The sequence below is a fragment of the Lactuca virosa genome, chromosome 5 (assembly GCF_052849685.1).
Source record: "Lactuca virosa cultivar CGN04683 chromosome 5, Lactuca_virosa_CGN04683_v6, whole genome shotgun sequence".
Lineage (NCBI taxonomy): Eukaryota > Viridiplantae > Streptophyta > Magnoliopsida > Asterales > Asteraceae > Lactuca > Lactuca virosa.
The window spans coordinates 257,955,630-257,983,470 of NC_136430.1; positions in this window are offsets into that span (position 1 = coordinate 257,955,630).

Sequence of the window (27,841 nt, forward strand, 5' to 3'; positions counted from 1 at the left end):
GGCCACTATTACAAGACAAGGAGGGCTAGCCGATTTTGTGATCAAAGTGTTCTTCTCTCAAGTTATTCCAAGAGTTGTAGGTGTTGTGTGAAACATTTGAGGCATCACATTTGGGGTGCTAGGCTCACAAGGTCTTAAGGAATCCAAGGTACAAGAAAGGTATGTCATTCTACTAGTTTTTTATATTACAAGTACCGCATGCCGTGCTAGTTAGGATGAGAACCTTGGAAAATCAAATTTGCATGAATATTAGAGAAAACATAGATCCAAGGTTTCTAGGGTTGCATGTACACCATAGGAGTGTTAGAATGCTCAAAACCCATCAGTGGTATCAGAGCCTAGGCTTGTTTTCTTTGTATTTGATGTAAACTGCTTGAAAAAATCAATTTTTCTGCTCACTGTCCAGTGAACTCGCCGAGTCCATGGGGGGACTCGATGAGTCCAAGTGAAAATGCATCCTACTCGTCGAGTAGGTTCTTGCATTCGGCGAGTAGGAGCCCTTGTGTGTAGAATTTCGAGTTTTGCTGCTGGAAATGGACTAGAATCATTACCCTAAACTGTTTTGGACTTATAAAACCTGTTTTTGATGGTGTAATGATTATACGAATCCATTTACAATGGTTATTATCAAAATTTTAAGTTTTGTATGTGTTTATATGATTCTTGAAATTGTTGATATGAATGTTCATACTTATGAGCTTTAGAAGATCATAGGAATTATTTGCAAATTGTTTGTTAGTGTAATTCTTGATCTTGATGCCTATTGATGGAGTCCATAATTTGTCCTCAAGTTATGGATTACCAAAAGTCACTTCTTTAAATTGCCATTAAAGAGCCATAGGTTACATAAAGTGAAGAGTCTTCATTTTAATAAACCATTAAACCCATAAGTTATGAACATGAAAGGTATTGAATAGTTTCAAAACTCGCCCTCAAGTTTTGGAATTTGTAAAGTCCTTTAGAAAACTTTAATTCCAAACCCTAGAGTTTTAAAAGTTAAAATTCAACCCTTATACTTTATAATATTATAAGTTAATAATATATATATATATATATATATTATTAACTTATAATATTATAAAGTATAAGGGTTGAATTTTTACTTTTAAAACTCTAGGGTTTGGAATTTGTAAACTCCTTTAGAAAACTTTAATTCCAAACCCTAGAGTTTTAAAAGTTAAAATTCAACCCTTATACTTTATAATATTATAAGTTAATAATATATATATATATATATATATATATATATATATATATATATATATATATATATATATATGTATATGTATAAGAGCAAGTCAGTTTTACCGTTAGTAGGCCTCATTCACGAAGCCGGTCTATAAGGGGGGTATAAGGTTGTTGCCTATAAAATGGCAGCTTAATGGGTGTCCACTCTCACCCACCGCTTCCTTGACCGGTAGAGGGTCGTTAGCCGAACGGGTAGGACAAGGACTATAATCCTCATTAAAAGTATAATGAAATATATAAAGTAACTAAACCTTTTTTAAATTCCCAATCTTAGTTACTTTAGGAAAATGTGAAATTGGTGCTAACCCTTGAAATTACCTTTTGTACCTTACCAAGTCGTTGGTGGAGCGTGTGTGTGTAACCGGCACACTAACATGGACTAGTAAGAGTGGAAAAGGGTAACTTAATGTTTATCATAGATCGGTGGAGCGTGTGTGGGTAACCGACACACTGATTAGGTGATAAAGATTAAGGGTACCAAGTAAATTTGCATGGTTATTCACACCTTGTTTGTGATCCTCGGCATCCCAGTCACAAACTTGAGAGGGCACAATCGAGATTTAAACATGCCATTGAAAAGTTCAATGAATCTCAAAAGAATCTAGGAGTTTCAATCCAATTAAAACCTAATAATTTATTTCGTTTTTCATGGTGGAAATTGGTGAATCGTCATTCGCCTACCTTCAAATATTTTATGGCTTGGATTACGGCATCCCTCTTCCAAGTTATAAAGTATTGTGTTGGGTCCTAGCCTTAATATTACATTTGGGTGTCTTATTAAGGATTCTATATCTAATCTAAACTTGTCTTTCTTCTTTTCAGATGTCTTCCAACAATGCTGCTTCTGGCTCAATCCCTACCGGCTCCTTCTCTCTCATGAACCTTTGTGGGAGAGTCATCTTTGATGGTTCAAACTTTAATGATTGGATCAGGAACATCAGGATGGTCACTCGTTACGAGGACAAGGAATATGTCCTCGACAAGGAGCTGAAGGAAATTGATGAGTCTACTGCTACTCCAGAGGAGATCGCTGACTTTAGGGCACATGAGAGATGCTACCAAGGTGGCATGTATCATGTTGGCCACAATGAAAGTTGAACTCCAAAAGTCCTATGAGGACTTTTACCTTTTTGAGATGCACATGGACTTGATGGACCGCTACCATCAAAGTGCTCGTCAAGAGAGGTATGAAATCATCTCTTCCATGATAACAACCCACATGAAGGATGGTGAACCCATCACGGGCCACATGTAGAAAATGCAAAGGTTTGTGGACCGTTTGCTCAAGTTGAATGTGAACTTCCCCCAGGAGTTGGCTATTGATATCATACTGCACTCCTTACCTACTTGTTATGATCAATTCTGAATGACATATCACATGAACAATGAAGAGGTCACACTTAGCAAACTTCAAGGGCTCTTGAAGACCGCTGAAACTGGTCTTAAGGGAAAATCGGTTGTTACTACTCCTACTCCTACCGCCGCCCCTGTTCTGGCAATCGGGCAAAGTAGAGGGAAGAAGAGGAAGACCCCTTCGAAGGGTACCAAGGGAAAGTCTCTTGATAGCTCCTCTTCAAGTGGAACCAAAGGTGGTTCTGTCACTCCTTCTTCCAACCCAAAAGAAGCTCAATGCTTCTATTTTCAGGAAAAGGGGCACTGGAAACGAAACTGCCCCAAGTACCTGCAACATGTTAAGGATGGGAAGGTCAAGCCTACCCATGTAGGTATTTACACTATATTGTCTAATAACTCACCACATACTACTTCTTGGGTTCTTGATACAGGTTGCGGTATTCATATATGTTCTGATTTGCAGGGCCTAAGAAGAAGTGAGGATGTGGAGCACGGAAAGATAAATTTGATCATGGGGAATAGGAAAGTTTCACCTGTCACCAAGATTGGAGTTTATTCTTTGTTGCTAAGTAGTGGGTTAGTGTTAGATTTGAATAAGTGTTGTTACTCGTCTGAAATGGCGAGAAATATTATTTCTTTTCACGGTTTGTACAAACAAGGGTTTACTTTTTCATTTTATAATGAATGTGGTGGTATAAATACTTTTTATAATAATGTTCCTTATTTTAAAGCATTACCTTGTGATGGTGTATATGAAACTGTGTCGGTTGTAGACAACTTAGGAAATAATGTGTTACATATCGATTCTTCCACTAGTTTGGATAAAGCATCCTTGTGGCATTGTCGTCTTGGACATATTAACAAGAAGCGCATAGGCCAACTCCAGAAGGCTGGAGTCTTGGAGTCATTTGACTTAAAGTCAGATGATAGTTGCGAGTCTTGTTTTCTTGGAAAAATGACAAAGTCGCCCTTTACTGGTACTTGTGCTATGGGTGAAGGTTTGTTGGACCTCATACACACAGATGTGTGTGGACCCTTCACAACCGCCACAAGGGATGCTAACCGCTTCTATGTGACTTTTACTGATGATTACAGTAGATATGGTTATGTCTACTTAATCAAGCATAAGTCAGAAACCTTTGAAAAGTTCAAAGAATTTAAATAGGAAGTGGAGAATCAGCTGGGCAGGAACATTAAGATGCTCCGATCTGATCGAGGAGGAGAGTATCTTAGTATAGAGTTCCTTGACTATCTTAAGGAATGTGGAATTGTTTCACAATTGACACCTCCCAGAACACCACAGCTTAATGGTGTGGCTGAGAGGCACAATCGAACCTTGTTGTACATGCTTCGTTCCATGATGAGTCGAGCTTCGTTACCAATCTCATTATGGGGGTATGCCTTAGAGACTGCCGCCCATATCCTTAATCTAGTCCCGACCAAGAAGGTTGCCAAAACACCTCACGAGATGTGGACTGGGAAAGTTCCCAATTTAGACCACATCAAGATTTGGGGTTGCGAGGATTTCATGAGACGTGAGACTCAGGATAAGCTCGAACCTCAAAGTGAGCGATGTATATTCATCGGCTACCCACAAAATTCTTTTGGTTACCTCTTCTACAGACCCAGTGAGAATGTGGTCTTTGTGGCAACAAGAGGGGTCTTTCGTGAGAGATAATTCATAAGCCAAGGAAACAGTGGGAGGCAAATTGATCTTGAAGAACTTCAAAAGTCAAGCAGTGAAGGAACCTCAAACCCTAGTGATCAACCTGAGGCGGAAACTCCTGTTGATGAATCCGTACCTCTGAGGCGTTCCACAAGAGTTAGGAATCCACCTGAGCATTACTATGGTTTTCATATTACTGCGGAAGGTTATGAATTTATCATTGATAAGACACTGGTAAATCTGGATGAACCTAACAGCTTTAATGAAGCCATGGCAGACCCTGAATCCGCCAAATGGAAAGAGGCAATTGATAGCGATATTCAGTCCATGTATGACAATCAAGTTTGGAACTTTGTTGACAATGTATCGGGTCGTAAGATGGTCGGGTGCAAATGGATCTTCAAGAAGAAGACCGACATGGATGGGAATGTGCACACTTATAAAGCGCAACTGGTTGCGAAGGGCTTTACTCAAACTCCGGGAGTTGAATATGATGATACCTTCTCACCAGTAGCGAAGATTAAGTCTATTAGTGTTTTGCTAGCCATAGCTGCATTTCATGATTATGAAATATGGCAAATAGATGTCAAAACCGCTTTCCTTAATGGAAAGTTGGTTGAGGATGTTTACATGAGTCAACCAGAGGGTTTTGTCGATGCAAAGCACCCTAATAGAGTGTGTAAGCTTGAGAAATCCATCTATGGATTGAAACAAGCATCTCGCAGATGGAATCTTTGTTTTGATGAGAAAGTCAAAGAGCTTGGTTTTTTGAGGAGAGAAGATGAGTCTTGTGTATATGTTAACGCTAGTGGGAGTATAGTTATCTTTTTGGTATTGTATGTGGATGATATACTACTCATAGGAAATGAAATCCCAACCCTGCAGGAAGTTATGTCCTGGCTTGGGAAGTGTTTCGCTATGAAGGACCTTGGAAAAGTTTCCTATATCCTAGGGATAAGGATATTGAGAGAAAGGAGTAAGAGACTAATTGGACTTAGTCAAAGTACGTACTTGGATAAGGTGTTGAAAAGGTTCAGCATGCAGGATTCCAAGAAAGGAGACTTACCAATATAGAGCAACGCCAAACTGAGTAAGACTTAGAGTCCGAGTACAGAGGCTGAGATAGCTGAGATGAGTCATGTACCATATGCTTCCGCTGTGGGCTCAATCATGTATGCTATGACTTGTACTCGCCCTGATGTGGCCTTTGCTTTGAGCATGGTTAGCAGATATCAAGGGAATCCGGGCAAGGCTCACTGGACTGCGGTGAAGAATATTCTCAAGTACCTACGGAGGACTAGGGACTGGGTCCTTACCATTGGTGGGAGTGATGACTTGAGAGTAGTGGGGTATAGTGATGTTGGTTTCCAGACTGATAGGGATAATTTCCGCTCTCATTCGGGCTGGGTCTTTACCCTAAATGGAGGAGCAATCACTTGGAAAAGTTCCAAACAGGAAACAGTGGCTGATTCAACTTGTGAATCAGAGTATATAGCGGTAAGCGAGGCAACAAAGGAGGCAATATGGCTAAAGAACTTCATTGGAGACCATGGAGTTGTACCATCTATTAAGGAGCCTATGGATATTTTTTGTGACAATGAGGGTGCAGTTGCCTTAGCTAAGGAACCAACGGATCATGGTAGATCCAGGCACATCGACAGAAAATACCATTTCATCAGACATCAGATAAAAGAAGGACTCCTCGTGGTGAAGAGGGTATCATCGGATGAGAACCCAGCAGATCCCCTCGCGAAGGGATTGTGTAGGGCTAAGCATCTGCAGCATGCGAGGCGCATCGGGCTGAAGGATGATAATAGTTTTACAGATTAGATAGTTTTTCTAAAACTTGTAAAATGTAAATTGACATTTGATGATTAAATAAAAGTTGTTGTTTATTTATAAGTAAAGTGTTTCTATCTTGTGTCAATTGTTTACTATTGTTTCAATTTTGCATGTTTTGACTTCCAGAATAATTACTTTATTCAAACTCTCCACAGTCATTCAAATGTTGGAAGTAGATATGAATCAAGACTGTCATGAATTGGGTTTGTAGATGTCTAAGGTGCTAGACATAGCAAATGGTTGCTACAACATTCATGAGTGCTCATAAGTTCTGAGTATTGGATTCAACCCACGCTCACTTGTATCACTTCATGGAATTTATCTCGAGAACCTTGGATAATCAAATTTGCATGAATATTAGAGAAAACATAGATCCAAGGTTTCTAGGGTTGCATGTACACCATAGGAGTGTTAGAATGCTCAAAATCCATCAGCATGTTGTTCTAACATATCACATAATCGAATAACTGCATGGTATTTTGGGGTCTACTTACTGGCTCCGGCTGATCGTATACTTGCACCCTCCTTTATTACTTTGAAAACATTTTAAGAAAATCATTTTAAAATCTCGTCCTCGGTTTGAGACTGGAGACACACGAGTGTTTCATCCAATTCACTCAAACCAAGGCCCTGATACCAACTTGTAACACCCATAAAATTCAAGTCAATTTAAAACTTTTTAAAACATTCAAAACCATTAAGTTATTACAGTTTTTTTTCAAAATAGTTTCACATCAGAGTTCCCAGAAATCATAATCATAAATCGAGGAAGTGTACGGTCATGCCTTCACCTTCCCGCGGTTATCCATTGTACCTGAAACAATAATCGATAAATGTAAGCTCGACGGCTTAGTAAGTTACCCCCATAATACCCATACAAACAACAATACACATACAATAACAAACATCATAATATGTGTCCAATCAATAATCGGGTTGGAATACCCTAGGCCCTCAACCATCGGGTTGGAATACCAACATACTATGGGTCCAGTCAACCATCGGTTTGGAATACCCCAGGCCCACAACCATCGAGTTGGAATGCCCATATACTACGGGTCCAATCATCCTCGGGATGGAATACTCTCGGCCCACAACCATCGGGTTGGAATGCCCATATACTACGAGTCCAATCATCCTCGGGATGAAATACTCTCGGCCCACAACCATCGGGTTGGAATGCCCATATACTACTAGTCCAATCATCCTCGGGATGTAATACTCTCGGCCCACAACCATCGGGTTGGAATGCCCATATACTACGAGTCCAATCATCCACGGGATGGAATACTCTCGGCCCACAACCATCGGGTTGGAATTCCCATATACTACGAGTCCAATCATCCTCAGGATGGAATACTCTCGGCCCACAACCATTGGGTTAGAATGCCCATAACAAATCAAATATGTGCACCTATATCAAATAATCATATAACAGTCTATAGACACAACATACTAGGGTCCTATCATCCTCGGGATGGAATACCCTCAACTACCAATCAATCATGTTCACATATAACAGGTAATATCCTACCAGCATACAGACAGTCAGACCAAACTACAGGTCACTAAGCATAACCATCCTATCTACCAGGATATCGATCTAACCTATCCTAACAGCAACAATTCGAGTAATAATTCAAAGGGCCGACCTTGGTGCCTTAGACCCTTGGGTATAGTTGTCAGACCCCCAAACCAAGGATGGCGGAAACGTCCGGGGGTGGAAATGAGTTCATGTATAGTATCACAACAACAAGTATAATAGTGCTCCTAGTAAAAACAACCATCATAAATATAATTGAAAAAGTTACACCATAGTATGAGTTTACATGTTTCAAAATCAATTACATTATGATGACAAAAATGTATAAATTGACGTCTTGCGTCCCATCCTCAAAAGCAGTTGGTTACCTGTTTCACTGGTTTCCTGAGAGTACAAGTAGTTTTGAAAGAGTGTAAACAATTAAGTTGGTGAGTTCATAAGCTTTTGATTTTAGTGTTGGAAAAACCCTCGTTTGTAAATGTATTGTATACACAAGAAAAATCCAATATTTTCCTTATAAAAAAAAGTCGCATAGTCTTAAATCCCAAGACCGAGTGTATGTGCGTATTTCGTACTTAAAACGATGTATGCAGTTTAAATAGATAAAACCCCTTTCTAAGGTAAAATTTTCCCGTAAACTTGAAATGTTGTTAACTCCCTATGTGAGTCGTTATAACCATACTATAACTAGAATGAACCTGCTACAACGTTTTTCAGACGTCAAGATCCTATGACTTTTGTCACCCGTAGACCTGCAGGTCCCGCTGTAGCTAGCAGCAAGGTGTGGGGTGTCAATCCCAATATAGATCTATACACAATTATCACGCTCTCCCTACAAGAGACTCTGGTTATAACTTGCATGAATTTTAACCCGTACTCTAAGAGTACAATTGAAGAATTGTCTCACAACTTACGTTAACGAGTTTACATGTAGTATGTTTAGTAATGCATAACTATGCTTCTTATGTTTCATCTTGTATGTTTGTAATGTGAAAGGACTCTTACAATTCAGGAAGTAAATTTCTGTTATTTAAATGTAACTTAACAGAAAACACATGTAAAATATGAAGCCATCAAAGACAAACACTTTGCTCAACATGTTACAAAGTGTTATGAAAGTTGTAAGTTGTGAACTAGTTTTTAACCTTTCTGCACTGTTTTAGAAAAATCATAGAAAAATCATACGAAGTCGAAAACTGAATCCGTAAACTTTGAGAGTTTAGAAAATGTGTCTAGTTTATCCATAATTTTTAGGGAAATCTCCAGTAAAGTTCTAAAATTTTACCCTAATTTACGAAAAGTCCCAAACTAAATTTTGTTTACAAAAAAGCATGAATTACCGGTAAAAATGGCGATTTGACCCCTTTTTCCCGGTTTACCGGTTTCATTACTTACCTGTTTCATTAAAGTCCCAATATTTTACCCTAATTTACGAATAAGTCCCAAACTAAAATTTAGTGATGATTTGACCATTTTCTCTATGTAACATACATTTTACTGGTTTCATTGCTGACCCTGACACCTAGTCATTAAATGAGATGATGAGATGGATATGTTGGGTTATATAATGTTATGTTTAGCATAAAACTTGATATCCTGATGTATTGTGTATGTTTTTGGAACATAAAATGCATCCAACGAACACTACAATAATTACATAAACTAGCAACAACTCCGTTATTTTTTATGTTGATAAGACATATCAAATTGTCTATCTAATCTTATGTAACCTCTATGTCCATCTCATCAGACATCAACTCATTTTCTGCCCTTTTTTCCTGGAAACACACATTTTATTAGTTTCATTGCTGACCTAGATACATAGTCATAAATGAGCCGATGAGATGGATATCAAATTTTATGGTAAATGTAACATTATATAACCCATCATATCCATCTTATTAGCTAATTTAATGACTAGGTGTCTAAGTCAGCAATGAAACCGATAAAATATATGTTACATGAAGAAAAGGACCAAATCATCACTAAATTTTATTTTGGGACATATTCGCAAATTAGGGTAAAATAAGGGGACTTTAGTGAAACCGGTAAGTAATAAAACCGGTAAACCGGAAAAAAGGGGGTCAAATCGCCATTTTTACCGGTAATCCATGCTATTTCATAAACAAATTTTAGTTTGGGACTTTTTCGTAAATTAGGGTAAAATTTTAGGATATTTCTGGAGATTTCCCATAATTTTTATTATGATTTTTTAGAAGTGTCTAACTTATGTGAAAATGTTCATATTCACAGACTCGTCTGAATTTGTGTCGGAAATGATAGGCAGTTTTATAAAAATCACCATAAATTCTAGGAAAATCGTATGGAGATGTGCAAGTAGTCATTAGAAATGTATAAACCTGAACTACTTGCATATGAAACTGTTTTGAAAGATATTAAGTTTAAGATGGTCAAAACAGTCTGTGAATAGGACTCAACTTTTCTGTGAAAAGCTGAAGTATGAGTTTGTGTTATATTAAGGTGTGTTAAATTGTATTCCCCCCCTAAAACTTGAAGAAAATATGAAAATGTAGGGGTATGAACTCACCTTGAGTGATTTCCTTAGATGTATGCTGAAGAGAAAGGGTTTCCAAGTCAAGAACACTTGATAGGAGCTTGGAGAGTTGAAGATCTAAGAACAATTATGGTGACATTTGTTATGAGAGATTCATAAGTTGAGTGAAGGAGTGAAGAATGTTCAATGTAGGATGAGAATACTTACTGAATGAGGGTGAGAAGTTCAAAGGCAGCCTTGGAGTCTCGAGTTCTTAGAGAGGGAAATGAGAGAGAAGTGTTTGTTTCTTGGTGAGAGTGTGAGTAAAGTGGAAGGAGAGATGGGAGTTTCTAACTTTTGATCAAGTTACCAGCTGGAGGAGAGGTGTGAGAGGACAAATAGTTGACTAGGTATGGGTGAATAGTGACTGAGGGTTGTCCTATGTGGGTATGGGGGGTTAGCTTGGGTCACACTTCATGGAAAAACCAACGCTCTAACTCAATATCTCACCCACTAGATATTGTTCTTAAGTTGAGATTTCCCCCAAAATGTGATTAAAATATGAATATATATGGTCTTATATGTCACAATATAAGTTTGGGTGAAAATCCCATGCGAAAATCATGAAAAACGAGCTTAAAACGCAAAAGTGGTCGAAAACCGGGAGAAGGATGCGAACATGCGAGGGTTCCGGAGTGCTTAGGGAAGTTCCGGAGCCAATGTGCGAATTTCCGAAGTCTCTTCTACTATTCCGGAGCGGTCCAGCAGCTTCTAGAGCGGATCAGGGGCTTCCGAAGTGCGAGGCTGTCCGGGGCGAAGTCCTCCTGCCGTGCGAGATGGTCCGAAGCAAGGTATTCCGGAGTGAAGGAGTCTGAAGCTGAGGGAGGTGCGAAATTGTCCGGTTCCTAAGAGGGTTCCGGACCAAGAGGGTTATTTTGGGTTTTCTCCTTCGGTTTTGGGCTGTTTTCGACTGAGGAAGATACTTGGAGAGATTTGGGAGAGATTTCACATACTTGGAGAGATTTATGAGAGATTTCACATATTTGGAGAGATTTCACATACTTGGAGAGATCTGGGAGAGATTTCACATACTTGGAGAGATTTGGGAGAGATTTCACATACTTGGAGAGATTTAGGAGAGATTTCACATACTTAGAGAGATTTGGGAGAGATTTCACATACTTGGAGAGATTTGAGAGAGATTGAGAGAGACTTTATCGGGAGCCTTTATTAATGTTTTTATTTGAAGTTCGAAGACCGTAGGCTTAGTTACATCCCATTTTGAGTGTTATACACCCCCGAAGGGCACGTGATAGTGTTTTATAGAGTTGTTACTTCCCTCAATCTGATTAGGGTTTAGAATTTTGAACATTTGAAACTTTCAAGTGTTACTTTGTATTAAGATTTAGAGTCATACATTAGTAAACATAAAGTAATCCCTAACATATTAGCACTAGTTGAGTTGACTAGTTTGACTTGTTGACATTATTTGACTTTGACTTTACCAGAAAATTATGGTTGTCACATCATCCCCCTGTTAGAAGGAATTTCGTCCCGAAATTAGCGTTTTGACTGGGACTTCAGGCGTTTGGGAAGAGGTGTGGGTATTTTTGTTTCATCTGATCTTCGCTTTCCCAGGTGAACTCAGGTCACCGTTTAGCGTTCCAACGGACCTTCACTATAGGGATGTGACTCAGTTTTGTTCTCTTGACCTCTCGATCCATGATTTCTACCGGTTCTTCTACGAAGTGGAGACTCTCGTTGACCTCGATTTCCTCGAGTGGGGTCACAAGAGTCTCGTCAGACAGACACTTCTTTAAATTTAACACGTGGAAGGTCGGGTGTACGTTGTTAAGTTCCTGGAGTAGTCGAAGTTTGTATACCACCGGGCCAATCCTGGCAAGGATTTCGAAGGGCCCGATATACCTTGGATTTAGTTTACCACGTTTACCAAAATGTATCGTTCCTTTCCATGGTGAGACCTTCAGTAGCACCCGGTCCCCAACCTAGAATTCCAAGGGTTTGCGTCGCTTATCGGCGTAGCTCTTTTGTCGATCTCGAGATGCTTTCAGTCTTTCTCGAATTTGAACAATCTTTTCTGTAGTTTCCCTTATGATTTCAGGGCCCGTGAGGGTGCTGTTAGGGATTTACCCTTTTTCTAACTGTGTATCTCCCACTTCAGCCCAGCACAGGGGTGATCTGCACTTGCGGCCATAAAGGGCTTCAAATGGCGCGACCTTGATGCTAGTATGATAGTTGTTGTTGTACGAGAATTCAATAAGTGGTAAATGGGTATCTCACGCTTTACCGAAGTCAATAACACAAGCTCTTAGCATATCTTCCAAGGTTTGAATAGTTCTTTCGCTCTGCCCGTCGGTTTGTGGATGATAGGCCGTACTCATGTCTAGCCTGGTCCCTAGAGCTTTCTGTAAGGACTGCCAGAACCGGGAAGTGAATCTACTATCTCTGTCAGAGATAATGGATATCGGCACACCATGTAGTCGTACAATCTCTTTGATGTACGTCCTAGTCAACTTTTCCATCTTGTCAGTTTCCTTTATTGGCAGGAAGTGCGCGGATTCGGTCAATCTATCGACGACTACCCAAATGGTATCAAGACCACCCGTTGTCTTAGGCAGTTTGGTTATGAAGTCCATGGTTATTCGTTCCCACTAACATACGGGTATCGCAGGTTGCTGGAGTAGACTCGAAGGCTTTTGGTACTCTACCTTAACTTTGGCGCACGTTAGACACTTGCTCACGTAGGTAGCGATTTCGGCTTTCATTTTCGGCCACCAGTAGAGTTTCTTCAGGTCCAGGTACATCTTGTCCGAACCGGGATGTATGGAGTATCGAGTTTTGTGTTCTTCGTTCAGGACGACGTCCCTGAACCCGCCAAATTTCGGTGTCCAAATTCGGTTCATGAGATAGCGAGCTCCGTCGTCCTTGACTTCTAGATTCTTATCTATTCCTCTTAATGCCTCACCTGTCACATTCTCAGGCTTCAAAGCTTCCAGTTGGGCCTCTTTGATTTGCATGGACAGGTGCGAATGGATTGTCATGGCTAATGACTTTACTCGGCGACCCGAGTATTCTTTTCGACTTAAGACGTTAGCTACCACGTTGGCTTTACCTGGGTGATAACAAATCTCACACTCGTAATCATTCAGTAATTCCACCATCGTCTCTGCCTCATGTAGAGCTCTTTTTGATTGAGGATGTGTTGAAGGCTTTTGTGATCGGTAAAGATAGTACACTTTGTTCCGTAAAGGTAGTGCCTCTAGATCTTTAGGGCGAATACTACTGCTCCTAATTCGAGGTCATGTGTGGCGTAGTTGACCTCATGCATTTTTAATTGCCTCGATGCGTAGGCAATGACCTTTCCTCGTTGCATTAACACACACCCAAGACCCTGGTTTGATGCGTCGCAGTAGACCACAAAGTCTTCGGTCCCTCGGGCACGGATAAAATCGGGGCGCTACATAGGGCCTGTTTTAAGGTTTGGAAGGCGGTTTCTTGTTTCTCTCCCCAGCTGAAAGTTACACTCTTTTGGGTTAGGGTGGTAAGTGGTTTGGAAATCTTGGAGAAGTTTTGGATGAACCTTCGGTAGTAGCCAGCGAGGCCGAAGAATTAGCGGATTACTGTGGGCGTCCTTGGTGCTGACCAGTTCTCGATCGCCTTGATTTTGGAGGGATCCACGTGTATCCCTTTCTCGCTAACCTTATGACCGAGGAAGTCCACTTCTCGGATCCAAAATTCACACTTCGAAAATTTTGCATATAATTTCTCTACCCTTAGTGTCTCCAATACCTGTCGTAGATGTTGGCGATGCTCTTCCTTACTCCTTGAATAGACTAGGATGTCGTCTATGAAGACAATCACGAACTTGTCTAGGTAAGGCCGGTACACCCGGTTCATTAGATCCATGAACACTGCGGGTGCGTTTGTTAACCCAAAGGGCATTACTACAAACTCGTAGTGACCATACCGAGTTCTGAACGCCGTTTTGGGAACATCCTCCTCCTAAACCCGTAGTTGATGGTATCCCGATCTCAGATCGATCTTTGAGAAGTAAGATGCTCCTTGGAGTTGATCAAATATGTCGTCGATTCGGGGTAAAGGGTATCGGTTTTTGATGGTAAGCTTATTTAGCTCGCAGTAGTCGATGCACATGCAAAACGATCCATCTTTCTTTTTCACAAATAGAACTGGTGCTCCCCAAGGCGAGAAGCTGGTTCTAATGAACCCTTTGCTCAGAAGTTCGTTTAGTTGGCTGGATAGTTCCTACATCTCGGCTGGTGCTAGACGATAGGGCGGTTTGGCTACGGGGGTAGCTCCGGGGATTAGGTCGATTCGGAATTTGACTTGTCGAGCAGGTGGAACTCCGGGAAGGTTTTCTGGGAATACGTCAGGGAAATTACAGACCTCCGGAATGTCCTTGACGTTATTCACCTTTTGTTTCTTATCCACTACATGGGATAAGAAGACGTGGTATTCCTTGCGGAGGTACTTTTGAGCTCTGGCGCAAGAGATGATTTGTAGGTTTGCACTAGGTTTGTCGCCGTAGACGACAAGAGTTTCGCCACTCGGCAGATGAAGGCGTACGGCCCGTTCGTAACACAGAATGTCAGCACGATTTGAACTTAACCAATCCATGCCAATGATGATGTCAAAGATTTTTATTGAAACCGGCAATAGATCGATTTTGAATGAGTGATTGTCTAGAGTGAGGGTACACCCTGAGTATATGTCGTTAGTGCTTTCTGTTTTTCCATTAGCCATTTCTACGACGTATGTATCTTTTAGTGATTGGGGATTTTGTTTTAATAATTGTTTTAATTTGTGGCTAACAAAACTCCTCTCCGCTCCACTATCGAATAATATGCATGCATATGAGTTATTGAGGAGAAACGTACCGGTAACCACCGTGGGATCCTCCCTTGCTTCTCCCTGCCCTAAGGCCAAGATCCTTCTGACACCGCCGGTGCTTGCGTTTTTAGCTTTTGGGCAGTCCCTCTTGTAGTGCCCAGTTTCCCCGCAGCGGTAACAGGCTCGGCTTGCTCCGGCGTTGGCGGCCGGGTTGACTTGTTGGGCAGACGCCCTACAGAAACGGGCGGTATGCCCCTTTTTGTTACAGCGATTGCAGTGAATTTCATGACAAGGACCGTTGTGGTGAAAGTTTCACTTGCTGCACTTAGGAAGGGTTCCAGCATATTGTCTCAGTGGTGCTCGAGTGGAAGGAGTAGTGGCGGCATGGATGGCAACAATTTGCTGCTACTTGGCGGGGTCCTGCATCGGTTACTTCTTTTTATTATCCCATAACTTCCTCTTATTGTTCCCTCCTTTTGCTTGATCGGAGGTGGTTGTCACATTGACATGGCTAGACCGATGATCGATTAGTTGTTGTGCCAACTCCTTGGCACTGTCAAAGGTGGTTGGCCGTGATGTATCGCCCGCAGATTCGGGCTAGTCAATTTAGAGACAATGAGCATTTAAAATGAGTTTTTGATGGAAGATTATTTAGAAGGAGTAATCTTAACCAAGTTGTAGAATATGTCACAAGGGTTCCGTACATATAAAGAACGCCAAAATCCGAGTTATAACGAAGAAGTTATGGCGCGTCGAAGTTTCACGACAAAACCGGCACGACACTACGCGACGTAAATAGTGAATTTATGATAGAGTGATTTTTAGCCTTAGTAATCTAAACGAAAGTTGTAGTATACGTTAAACCGAGAGCGTGCATAAAAAGAACGCCCAAATCTGACTTCGTATGAGGAAGTTATGAATTTTCTAAGATTTGGCATAGCAGTGCACGACCCGAAACTCGAATTTTAATTCGAGCGGTTTTTGGCCTAAGCGACCTAAATGAGAATTAAAGATCTCATTAATAGGAACTCAACGGTAAAAAGACAGACGAAAACGGAGTCCGTATAAAGGAGTTACGAATTTTCGCGGTCATTTAACAGTATAATCTCCTCCTACTGTTAAATTTAAGATTGGTCGAGAATTAGCTGACGGAGTCAAAATGTAAGTTGTAGATCTTATTTTTACCTACGGGTGGATATAAAGAACGTCGCAAACGGAGCTCGTATGCGAAAGTTATGAATTTTTGAAAATCGGCTGATTTCCACCCTGTGTGCGATGCCACGTGTCAACACCAGGCGAAACCTTGGAGCCTACGTAACACCACGACGTGGTGGGAGGCACCACGACGTGGTGACGCCCCAGGCAGCCTATAAATAGAGGTGTCGGTGAAGCTCATTCCTCACACCTTCAATCCCTTCTTTCTCTCTCTAGAACATCTCTCTAAGCCCTAAAACCCCCCAAAAAGCCTTGGGAATCCCCTAGCACGAGGCGGAAGCCCCGGAGCGTCCGACGGCTCCGAAAATAAGAGCCTTCGGCTCAGAAACTCTACTTCGGCGGAGCCCGGTTTTGAGAAAAACCCGCTGTAAGTAAGCTACACCTACCCTATCTTTAGTATAACTTATGTTTCAATATAGTAATGTTATTAGGACCTTATAATAATTATTTGAGCTATTATTATGGGTTATATAAGTGTCGTTATAATATCTTTTTAACTACTCGCGGTACAGGAAATCTGGTTTAAAGGGCCGCATAGGGTTGTTGGATTTCAGAAGTGCTATATGCCAAAATGGTCATGCCCTCCGGTGTTTTATGTTTGGCCCCTGTCTGTACATAGTAGGTGAAGAGTATTGTTTAACGCTTATATAATAGTAATAATAGCTAGACTATTAATTAGTCTCGTCGAACCTTAGACTAAACTTTAGTGGTAATGATACTAGGTTTTGTCGAAAGAAGCTATTTGAAGTAAACGAAGCGTTGTCCGAGTACCGAGTCACCACCTTATCAGGTGAGTGCATAGTTACTTTCATCTTACACATAGATATGAAGTATTTTATATAAATTACGTGCTATGTGTGCATATTATCTGTATACTTGTTATCTATGCTGGATGAACGATTTTATACATGTTTTAAATGATTTAAACTATATATGTATTTTATATCTACGAATGTGTTGGGTAAAACATGGGTAGATGAACGAGGAGGGATGAAAGAGGATATAAGTAAACATTGGCGACTATGAGACTTAGTGCCTAGACCCTGGCGACTATGAGACTTAGTGTCTAAACCCTGGCGACTATGCGACGAAGTGCCTGTTGTATAAACCCTGGCGACTATGAGACTTAGTGCCTAAACCCTGGCGACTATGCGACGTAGTGCATGTTGTATAAACCCTGGAGACTATGAGACTTAGTGTCTAAACCCTGGCGACTATGTGACTTAGTACGTGTTGAGTAAACCCTGGCAACGATGGATTTCGTGCCGATTCCTTAGGATGATCCTTAGGAATGAATGAACGAGGAATAGCTAATTCTTAGGGTAGATCCTTAAGAGTAAAGAAGATAATGGGGATGGGTAATTGGGTTGATTGTTTGATGTTTAAACATAATAATTATATTATTGTGGGTTGAAAACCCTATGTACTCACCAGGTTTCCCAACCTGACCCACTCAAGCTTATTTGAATCACAGGTGCCGATACGAAGTTACATTACACTGAGAGATTAAAGAGGTGTAGATCACTAGTGTAAATGAATGTAAGTTCTGTTTATGCTTATGTTTCTGTATTGACAATGACATCCCAAATGTTTTAAAATGAATAAAAATACATTTCTTCGGAAATGCTTTGATAACGTATTTATCATGTTTTACTGGGAACAAATTCCGCAACATTTTTATTAAAAGAAGTACTCTGATTTTATAAAGCATAAACAAAATCGGTCTTTTCTGGCCGTGAAAATGGGGATGTCACAGTTGGTATCAGAGCATTAGTTTAAGCGAACTAGGAATTTGTAGGATTTCTAGACTTAAACTTAGAATGCTAAGTGATGATTGTGAGATGTGAGCACTAGCTTATTTTAGGAATTATGCCTAAAATGCTTTTATGTGCTAAATGATTTATAATGCTTTATGCTATCGTCTGATAAGATCTATGGTCTGTTGCCGACCGGATCTAGAAATTTTATGTGTTCAGATTTCTAAACATTTAAATACGATATTAGAACTGGCATATAACTTTTCGGAGTAATAAGAAGGATTACACGTCTAAATCTTCTCTATCTATAATCTCGTCTCGATGCACTGACCGCATGCTTCCATGAATATAACACCATGGTGAAGACTCGTAGAGAATTGAGTAAATGGAGGAAAATTAAAAGGCTTATGATAGTGAATGACACCTATTGGAAGATATCATAAGAGTGGTATCTTGCCTTTATAATACGTCAGGTAAAATAACAGTACGTTTAAAAGAGTACGGTACGTCCGAAGTACACCTTCGATTGGCAGGATGAGGGAACGAATGGTGTAATTCCTGAAGTTGTCCCATCGTATGGAGTTTCCACCTTCGACCGAGTTAAAGCATAATTGATGATTGAAGATACGCATGAAAGAAGTCCTAATAGAGTCTAGGGAAAATTTTATGATTGTTTGGACACATCTGTTAAAATTGTTTTTGTGATAATAACTTGGAAAACTGTGAGACAATACTTGAGATGAGTATGAGTAGGTGTGAAAGGTAGTAGAGGCCTATACTACCGGAAGCACAGGACTCACACTTGGATCAGGGAAAGGCACAAGGTTACCAAGAAGCTAGTAATTGATTCCGTTTAATTCAAGTATGTCGTTACCATCGTTTTGGTAATGACTGAGAAGATGATTGTTATTCCGACCCTAGAGGTCATATCATATCGAGTCCGACTAAGATGAGTATGTTACGTGGTTCAGAGAACCAAGTTCGATGTAGCATCTGACTTAATCCAAGAAGATTGAAGTAAAAGATATTTGAAGCAGTATCACGCTCATAGATGTGTGCAACTAGTTGTGTGCCTGAACCATGCCTGATCCACTCATAAGACCACTCAATGTATACTAGTTGTGTGTAACTAAGGTTCAATAGACCGTCGAACTTAATGAGTTTGTCCTAAGCCCACAACCAAACACGGTAAAGGATCCAAGGCGGACTCACCATTTCTAAGTCGATCGCCTCTTAATTACATATAACCTTGAGATATATATTAAATAATCTTAGAGTTACCATAAGCAAATCGTTTGTAACATTATGTTATGCAATCTGAGGTGAACTCTGTCACACCCCAAGGCGGACTCACCATTTCTAAGTCGATCGCCTCTTAATTACATATAACCTTGAGATATATATTAAATAATCTTAGAGTTACCATAAGCAAATCGTTTGTAACATTATGTTATGCAATCTGAGGTGAACTCTGTCACACCCCCAAACCAAGGATGGCGGAAACGTCCGGGGGTGGAGGACTTCATGTATAGTATCATAACAACAATTGTAATAGTATTTCAAGCAAACCCAACCAACATATATATAATTGAAAAAGTTACATCATTGTATGAATTACATGTTTACGAATCAATTACATTATGTTGACAAAATATGAAATAGTAGACGCCTTAGCGTCCCATCCTCAAATGCACTTGGTTACCTGTTTAATGATTTCCTGAGAATACAAGTTGTTTGAAAAAGTGTCAACACAAGGGTTGGTGAGTTCATAAGCTTTTGTTTGGTATTATTAAAAGCCTTTCGTTTGTAAAAGTAGTATTTGTGTTAGAAAATCCAATATTTTCCTTAATGTGTAAATGTAGTCTTAAAACCCAAAGACCGAAATGTACAAGTAATTTGTCATATTTATAGTAAAACAATGCAAGTTTAAATCGACATAAACTCGTTTGATTTTAATGAAGTTCCCGTAAATTCCAATGTTTATTAATACTTTATGTGAGTTTATTATAACCATACTATGACCAAGGTTGCCTAAAACGACGTTCTTCAGGCGTCGGAAATGTTATGACATTTGTCACCCCAGACCTATCGGTCTAACTGTTGCATGTTGTTTAGGTGTGGGTTTGTCAAACCCAATATAGATCTATACACAAGTATCACACTCTCCCTCGAGGAGACTCTAGTTATAATACAGGACTTATTTGTAAATTGAATCGAATGTCTCACAGAAGTCATTAACGAATTTACGTGTAGTGTAATGAAAACTTGGTACCATATGGCCGTACCTTGCTTAATGAAAATATCCTTTGTATAAATGTACCCTTTTTAAATGTATGTGTTATGTAATGTTTCATAAAGTCATTAACGGAATTACGTGTTATGAAAACTTGGTACCGTATGGCCGTACCTTGCTTAATGAAAATATCCTTTGTATAAATGTACCCTTTTTAAATGTATGTGTTATGTAATGTATCATAAACTATACCTATTATAGTTTATCAACCAAGGGTAGTACGTAGTAATGTATGCAAACTATATTCAAAATAGTTTATTAAATGTTTGAATGTATCGGTTGTACTTTGATTATAATCACTTGTTTTTCTTTATATTTTATATGTCCAAATCCATTTGTAAACTGATGTGTGTCTAAATATTAAGATAAAATGTCATATATTGCAATAACATATAATCACATAAAGATATACACCTTGCTCAACATGTTACAAGGTGAAATGAAATTGACATCAACTTTTTGTTGTATACAGTTTCTGTTACTGTTCTTAGAAAATTTATAGAAAAATCATCAAAGCTCTAAATCCAAATCCGCAAATTCTGAGAGTTTGGAATATGAGTCTAGTTTGTTCGTAAATTTTATCATGATTTTTAGTGATCTCTAACAGAGGTGAAAATGTTCATAATCACATACTGGTCCGGGTTTGCCTTTGAAATGATAGGCAGTTTTGTAAAAATCACCATAAATTGTAGAAAAATCATATGGAGATGTGCAAGTAGCCATTTTAAAGCTAAGAGTTTGAACTACTTGCACCTGGAACAGTTTTGAAAACTAAAATATTTAAGTTGACCAAAACAGTCTGTGATCGAAGTTCATCTTTTCTGATGTAATCTGATAGAAAAAGTTTAATTGTGTTCTTGATGATTTTACTTGTATTCCCCCCTTAAAACTTAAGAAAAACATGTAAATGTAGGGGTATGAACTCACCCTATGTGGTTTCAGTAGATGAAAGTAAGAGAGAGGAAGTGTTCAACCCAAGAACACTAAGAAGATGTCTTGATGATTCGAGAATCTAACACCGAATAAGATGGAATTTGTGTAAGATATCAATGATTTGAGTAGAATGGAGTGTAATAATTATATGAATGATGAAGATACTTACTAATTGAAGAAAGAAATCCCTGGAGAAAGCCTTGAAGTTCTTGAAGTTGAGAGAAAAGATGAGAGAATTTTGGAGAGTGTTCTTTGGTTGCTAAGTGTAGAATGAAAGAAGTTAATGAGAATGAGGAGAGATGACCAATTCTCCAGCTCTTAGAACGTGGGAAGAGCTGGAGATTGGGTGTAAAGGTCCACTAAGGTGACAAGGGGTAGTGGGAAAGAGTGGCTAATCATAGAGTGAGGTGGTGGTTGTTTGCTTTTGCCATAAATTAAGGAAAAGCAAATATTCCCTCAATAATTAGTTCAACCACTGATTCTTTTAATATATTTTTATAAAAACCCTGGAGATTTATATATTTTGGGGCCTTAGTTTATAAAATAAAGTTTTGGGTGAAAATCCCACGTTAAAATAATGAAAAACGGAGTTAAAACGAAGTCGTAGTCGAAAAACCGGTAAAAAGGGGCCGTCTGCGAGACCTCTCGGATGGGGGCCGAGACTTCGGACCCTCGCATGCGAGGTTGCTGTCTGATGGCTTCGGATTTGGTCTCCTGAGAGGCTTCAGCTTCGGTCCTGATGAGAGGCTTCGGATCCGAGGCCTCGGATGAGAGGCTTCGGTCCTGAAGTTTCCGTTTTGGGTCCTTAAGGCTATTATACCCGTTTTTACCCCGTTTCAAGTGGTTTTTGACCCGGTTAAGGGTCGGGATGACCCGAATGATTCCAAAAAGTTATGGGAACTTTTAAGAGAGATTTGGGAGAGATTTCAAATAGAAAGAGATAGAGTGAAAACGATTTAGAGAGGTTTCGTTTGTGATTAATTTGAGTGTCCGGCTTCATAACGCAAGGTTCGTAAACCCCGTTAAACCGTGTTTTAGTGTCGTACACACTCCCGATGAGTGTGCAATAATGTTTTATCGTTTTGGTTCGTTGTTTAGCACTGTTAAGGCTAAGGAAAATCAAACACATGAACTTTCCAAATGATGATTTCTCATTAAAATAGCGAATTGTATAGTGATTACATAACGTAAACCCTAACATACAAGGGTTATTGGAGTTGACCGGTTTGACTTGTTGACTTTGTTTGATTTTGACTTGACCGAAATTTGATGGTTGTCACATCATCCCCCCGTTAGAAGGAATTTCGTCCCGAAATTTTCATTTTGACTGGGATTTCAAGAGTTTGGGAAGAGATGTGGATACTTTTGTTTCATCTGATCCTCACGTTCCCAGGTGAATTTGGGTCCTCGTTTAGCGTTCCAGCGGACCTTCACAATGGGAATACGACTTTGCTTTGTTCTTTTGATCTCTCGATCCATGATTTCTACCGGTTCTTCCACGAAGTGGAGACTCTCGTTGATTTCAATTTCGTCAAGAGGTATCACGAGGGTCTCGTCGGATAGATTTTGTCAATCATATTCTCGGGGTAAAAAAAATAAAGTTTTATTAGTTACCTATAGCGACGACTTGTCGTCACCACATGTTTAATCTATTACGATGACTTGTTGTCACCACAGGTTTAATCTATTACGATTACTTGTTGTCGCTATAGGTTTTTAACAAGAGCCAACGACACACCTATAGCGACACACAAGTCATAATTTGCATGTGTGAAGACTTGGAGTACTTTCTAACTGGTTCATGTGTGAAGACTCGGAGTACTTTCTAACTGGTTCATGTGTGAAGACTTGGAGTACTTTCTAATGAAAACTGTGCTATTGGGGAAATTGGAAACTGGTACGTAGCTTCAAAGTCAAGAATATGCAGTAGGCATGTGATGCATTAAATGCATGAGGCACACAAGTCATAATTTGCAGCAACATATCCGTATATGTGTGTGAATTGAAGAAGAAGGTTACGGCTCAAAGAATATATATATATATATATATATATATATATATATATATATATATATATATTCATTTTCTCTTCATTTGTTAGATACACAATAACCATAACATCATAGACTATATATATTCCATTTCATTTGTAATTTTCACTAGTTTATATTCCGCGAGTGTTACCGAAATCATTTATCAATTTTTTCAGAAGTGCTTAACTTGTTTTGTTGCATTCCCAACAATTTGCTATTAATTACTTCTCCCTCACAAATGGATCCACCTGCAGATCATCAAAACCCCATAGATGACCTCGATTGGTTTCAGTACTTTGATCATCAAGATCTCTTCAGGTATATATAAACGTCACTCATTACACCATCTTACGCACAGAAAAGTGATTTTGTCGACATTGATCAAAACATGGTTTGGATTTGTAGTGATCAAAAAGAGTCTTTCATCGTGTTGGATTTGATTATCTTGAGTTTTTTTTTTTTTGATTTTTGCAGTGGTGACATGCTCAACCATCATGATTACGAGTTGTCGGAAAAATTGCATGAAGTGCTCGATCAGAACGTTTCCACAGTACTTAACAAAGATCAAAACATCATTTCTAGAAATGAGTTTCACGATCTTGATCCCCTTGAAGATATAAGCTTATGGGATTGTTGGGAGGATGGTAATTTACCATTGGTTAGTTTCAGTGAAGACTGTAAATCCGGTGGTGAGGCTACATGTAGTTCTAGTGCTGCCACCACTGATCACGGTGGCCGGAAGGTGGCAAAGAGATTGAGACCATTGGAGTTTGAAGAGATAGAGAAGTACTTTGAGATGCCGATAATCATAGCAGCAAAGGAACTAGGGATAAGTTTAACAGTGTTGAAGAAAAGATGCAGAGAGCTAAACATAAACAGATGGCCTCATAGAAAACTTAAGAGCCTTCAATCCCTCACTGAAAATGCCAAGGTAAATTATGATAATAACCTTCTATACATTACTCATGCACTTGGTAACCAAAGTAGTTTTGGTATTTTCTAAAATTTTAATTGTTAGTTTCTTTATAACTAAACATAGGTCCTAGGCATATGCCACATCAAATCAATTGATTTACTACGATTTCCTGATTTATATTTATATAAACTTAACTCATTGTAAATTTTGTGAACTCACATGAAAAATATATTGCATCTACCTTTTAAAAAAAAATTAGGAGTTGGGATTAAAGGAGGAGATAGAGACGTTAGAAGGGCACAAGAAGATGATGGAGAAATTGCCAGGTATGGAATTGACAGAAAGAACAAAGAAGCTTAGGCAAGCTTGCTTCAAAGCTATTTATAAGAAGAGAGGACTTAACAATCCTTAGCCATTTTGTTATAATTAGTGGATTTTAATCTACATTGTATGTGTTTTTCTCTTGATGGTTTGATACCCTTTTTAGTTTCATTTTATGTATTTGTCTATTGATTTTTAATGCAGAAAATTTTGTATAATTTGGGTATTATAGTTTGTATTAGCCATATTCTAGATTGCCGACACCACTACGCCGACGACTCTATACCAGAGGTCTATATAAATAGACTTATGAATTTAGTAGGAATAACTTGATTATAATCTTGTGATTTGTTCCATGTCTGATCCACCCCTAAGATTCACTTGACATGCCCCCAGTTATGTGTAATTAAAATTTTATTAGACTGTTGATCCTAATGAGTCTACCCTAAGTCCACAACCAAACAAGGAACAGGTCCTAAGGCGGACTCACCATTTCTAGGTCAATCATTCCTTAATTACATATAACTTCGAGGTACACCTAAAGAATCTTAGAGTTACCAGTTGTAAATTGTTTGTAATACCAAGTAGTGAGATTCAATGAAATAAAATGCATGCCTATTTCATTGATAAACCTTTTAGTAAATATCCTTACCATTTATATACACATGTATAATTTCGCACTTTAGTGAACTATTCTTGGTGTTTCTGTTAACGTCTTGGAGACGGAGTTATGGTAGTGGGTAGAAGTAGGTTTTGTACGGGCGTTAAAATTTACACATCATGTTGCTCGTGCGAGAATAGGGGTAGAAGATATAATTAATAGACGCCTAATCCTATAATTACTTATAGGGGTGATCCTTATTAATTACGTCTATAATCACGTAGTGCATATCAGTTATACATAATTTGAGATAGAATAGACTTTCAAATAAATGACTCTACTCTAAGTCCACAACCAAACAAGGAACAGGAAGTAGAGCAATAGTCATAGATTCTGAGTCTATAATATCTTTAATTATGTATAACTTTGGCGTATGCACTCAGTTATCATAGGCCTACTAATAGAGGTCTTTAGTTTTCACATAAGTTGGTTATAGTATCACCAAATACTCCTATAGTATTTTTAGGTGTTTAGATTCGATTCTTAAAGTATTCCCTGTACGGTGTAGTTAGGTTGTTAGATTTGTTGCCCATTATGACTATCCCCCAGTATATGCAAGTCACTCCTCGGACAGATATAGTTGATCAGGCTATATCCTTCCCAGACTTGATTTACATATACCAAGGCATACCCATAATGTACAACTCCTCTTCTTTTACTTTATGTTCTTCTAGTTATGACACTATGTGAGCATGTATGCATGTATTTATACTTTTAATAAGAAACCATTCATTTTCTAAAAGTATATTTATTTGAAAAATGCACAAATCAGAGACTATTAGTCCCAATTGTGTTTATAGTTTGTATATCTTATGTGGTTTGATATACTTAATTCACTATAAACTGTGCTCTGATACCAATCTGTCACACCCCCAAACCAAGGATGGCGGAAACGTCCGGGGGTGGAGGACTTCATGTATAGTATCATAACAACAATTGTAATAGTAATTCAAGCAAACCCAACCAACATATATATAATTGAAAAAGTTTCATCATTGTATGAATTACATGTTTACGAATCAATTACATTATGTTGACAAAATATGAAATAGTAGACGCCTTAGCATCCCATCCTCAAATGCACTTGGTTACCTGTTTAATGATTTCCTGAGAATACAAGTTGTTTGAAAAAGTGTCAACACAAGGGTTGGTGAGTTCATAAGCTTTTGTTTGGTATTATTAAAAGCCTTTCGTTTGTAAAAGTAGTATTTGTGTTAGAAAATCCAATATTTTCCTTAATGTGTAAATGTAGTCTTAAAACCCAAAGACCGAAATGTACAAGTAATTTGTCATATTTATAGTAAAACAATGCAAGTTTAAATCGACATAAACTCGTTTGATTTTAATGAAGTTCCCGTAAATTCCAATGTTTATTAATACTTTATGTGAGTTTATTATAACCATACTATGACCAAGGTTGCCTAAAACGACGTTCTTCAGGCGTCGGAAATGTTATGACATTTGTCACCCCAGACCTATCGGTCTAACTGTTGCATGCAGTTTAGGTGTGGGTTTGTCAAACCCAATATAGATCTATACACAAGTATCACGCTCTCCCTCGAGGAGACTCTAGTTATAATACAGGACTTATTTGTAAATTGAATCGAATGTCTCACAGAAGTCATTAACGAATTTACGTGTAGTGTAATGAAAACTTGGTACCGTATGGCCGTACCTTGCTTAATGAAAATATCCTTTGTATAAATGTACCCTTTTTAAATGTATGTGTTATGTAATGTTTCATAAAGTCATTAACGGAATTACGTGTTATGAAAACTTGGTACCGTATGGCCGTACCTTGCTTAATGAAAATATCCTTTGTATAAATGTACCCTTTTTAAATGTATGTGTTATGTAATGTATCATAAACTATACCTATTATAGTTTATCAACCAAGGGTAGTACGTAGTAATGTATGCAAACTATATTCAAAATAGTTTATTAAATGTTTGAATGTATCGGTTGTACTTTGATTATAATCACTTGTTTTTCTTTATATTTTATATGTCCAAATCCATTTGTAAACTGATGTGTGTCTAAATATTAAGATAAAATGTCATATATTGCAATAACATATAATCACATAAAGATATACACCTTGCTCAACATGTTACAAGGTGAAATGAAATTGACATCAACTTTTTGTTGTATATTGTTTCTGTTACTGTTCTTAGAAAATTTATAGAAAAATCATCAAAGCTCTAAATCCAAATCCGCAAATTCTGAGAGTTTGGAATATGAGTCTAGTTTGTTCGTAAATTTTATCATGATATTTAGTGATCTCTAACAGAGGTGAAAATGTTCATAATCACAGACTGGTCCGGGTTTGCCTTTGAAATGATAGGCAGTTTTGTAAAAATCACCATAAATTGTAGAAAAATCATATGGAGATGTGCAAGTAGCCATTTTAAAGCTAAGAGTTTGAACTACTTGCACCTGGAACAGTTTTGAAAACTAAAATATTTAAGTTGACCAAAACAGTCCGTGATCGAAGTTCATCTTTTCTGATGTAATCTGATAGAAAAAGTTTAATTGTGTTCTTGATGATTTTACTTGTATTCCCCCCTTAAAACTTAAGAAAAACATGTAAATGTAGGGGTATGAACTCACCCTATGTGGTTTCAGTAGATGAAAGTAAGAGAGAGGAAGTGTTCAACCCAAGAACACTAAGAAGATGTCTTGATGATTCGAGAATCT